The sequence below is a fragment of the Ricinus communis genome, chromosome 9 (assembly GCF_019578655.1).
Source record: "Ricinus communis isolate WT05 ecotype wild-type chromosome 9, ASM1957865v1, whole genome shotgun sequence".
Classification (NCBI taxonomy): Eukaryota; Viridiplantae; Streptophyta; class Magnoliopsida; order Malpighiales; family Euphorbiaceae; genus Ricinus; species Ricinus communis.
The window spans coordinates 9,356,480-9,358,867 of record NC_063264.1 but is presented as its reverse complement, the minus strand read 5'-3'; the positions used below and the strand labels follow the sequence as shown (position 1 = coordinate 9,358,867).

Sequence of the window (2,388 nt, the reverse complement as noted above, 5' to 3'; positions counted from 1 at the left end):
GATGATGATAAAATTTTAGAAACGTCTTTGGGTAGATCGTAGAATCTGGTCTAGATAGTATAGTGGATGTAATGATCAAAGACTTCAAATTTTATTTTGGTTCTTCTTTTCTGGAGATGGGCTGTTTTGATTTCTTTGGAGTGAGAGAGTGATCTTTGGTTCAATTTGTTTTTGTAGTAGTTGTGGGGGGGCAAGAAAGATCTCAGTTCGAGAATTGAGTGATCTTATTGTTGAGACTCGAAAAGGAAAAAGAGGCGGTTGTTGTCTTGCCTTTGTTGGATAGGATAGAACATGAATGGCTTTTACTTTCTCACCATTAATATTTTTTCTTTTTGATTTTACTGTCAAATGTTTGTATATTTCCTTTTTTTACTTTATATAGGTCCCATTTCTGATAAATTTAATGCCCCGTTATATTTGACTAATCACACTTTATTTCAAACAATAACATCGTTGAGAGAGGAGCTTCAATAACCCATTTTATTACAATTCTTAAAATATTTATTCCAAAAATTAGTTAAAAGGTTATCTATCTTTTGTAATAAACACTAGGGGTCAAAATGCACCTTTTCCCTTTTCTATTCTTAAACTACAGTTTCTCTTATTATCAATTTTTTTAGATACTCTCTTTATCCATGACTGATTTTTATTTTAGAATAAAGTTAAAAAAACATCCTCTCTTATTAATTTTTATTTTAGGGTATTTAAGAAACAACTATATAGTTTGGCGCTTTTATACTTGAAGGCTAAAGGTATTTTTCGTATTAAAAGAGTAGCATATGTTTCATATCATTAGTATTTTTGAGATACATTTAATGTTTTTTTTATTTTTTAGATTGTAAATATTAATAGAAATATAAATATTTAATAAAATAAGTATTTATTAAATCTGCAAAATTATGTAAAGAATAATAAAAATATAAATATATATATGAAAAGTACTAAGAAAATAAAATATGTAATACTCTTTTGATATAAAAAAAAAAAAGAAACTTCATTCTTCAAGTGAGAAAATGTCAAACACATACTAGTATTTTGAACTTTACTTTTTTTTATAATTTGTATCTTTTTTTTTTCAAGGATTAATAAATTATCTTGTATTATGTCTCCCCATTTTTTCTTGCTAACTGATGTTATTTTAAGGATTAATATCTTTCCTATAACGGTAAGAGTTGAGAAAGCGGCTGTAACTAGGATTTGGCCAAAAGATCATGGCACCATTAGGTAAAGATAAGTTATAAAGATATGTGAAACTTTTTTTTTTTTTAACTATGAACCTTTTCTATTATTCAATGAAAGACTAACAAGTCATGAACTACACAGCAAGGATAGTCATCCCTTTACTTAATGGGAAGAAAAAGGACTCATGAATTCAGACATCTTACTCCCAAAAGTGATAGTTACATTATAGTTCTTAATTTATTGTTAAAGGACATGCTATTCCTTAGTAAAAGGCGAAATAACAGTTCACTTTGTGTTTACCGCATGGCTTAGTGATCTTCGTCAGCTTTTGCGGCCAGCTTATGTGAATGCAGGGCTGCACCATAGGTTTCAGCTTTCTGGCGCTGTGGGAAGCATGGTTTTACAAATTACATTGGCCAACATATGCCCGATATACATAGTGCATGTCTACGATGCTAAGCCATGCATATTGCAAGAATGGCAGAATTGGTATTCTTACAAATTAAAATGCAACATAAATCTTCATGCGCAATATGCTACAATGTTCAGATTGGTTCATATTAGTTACTCTTTAGCTAAGAGATTGTCAAATAATTCTTTTGTAGTTTATATTTAATAAAAACATCTCAAAATCTGTAAATGCAGTAGCAGAAAACAGAGGTCATCCTATCGTGTTCTTAAGGGCAAAAGTTTGTTACTGGAGAATTGTAGGACTTTACCCCAAAGGGAGCCCTTCCAGAAATTCTCGAAGGCCAAGGGCAAGCCTGGGCCTAAGAGGGGGTTTGGAAATAGTTTTCAACCAGCAATAGACGCGCCTCGGTTAGAACCTCACTAGCTGCGTCATTGCCCCAAGCGCAAAGATACCTTTCCTGTCCCTTCAGCTCCTCTTTTATATTATGCTTGTTGGATTATTTTATTCTCACAACCGATGTGGCCTCACTTCTTGCTTCCTTCTTATCTACTGAGCTTTAAGAGCAAGACTTTGTTCTCTCTCTAGAATTATATAGCCAGTAGTGTGAATTTCATTTATTAATATTGGTTTGGCTTAATTGCTAAATAAATACTATTATTTTGCACTTGTTTTGAAATTTAATATTTTGTCTTTATTTTTCAAAAAATTCGCAAGATATTTCAATTTTAGCCTCCGGCGAAATTGTTAATTAAAATTTTCTAATATGGCTATAATTTCGGTAATAAAAAAAAAAG

At 31.0% G+C, this 2,388-nt stretch overlaps 1 non-coding gene across 1 annotated transcript; it reads right to left on the bottom strand.

Annotated features, from left to right (window-relative positions):
- Window positions 1-1,893: 1,893 nt before the first annotated feature.
- Window positions 1,894-2,044, bottom strand: LOC112536381. Its single transcript, XR_003080405.1, has one exon. It is a non-coding gene; the product is annotated as a U4 spliceosomal RNA (small nuclear RNA).
- Window positions 2,045-2,388: the final 344 nt, after the last annotated feature.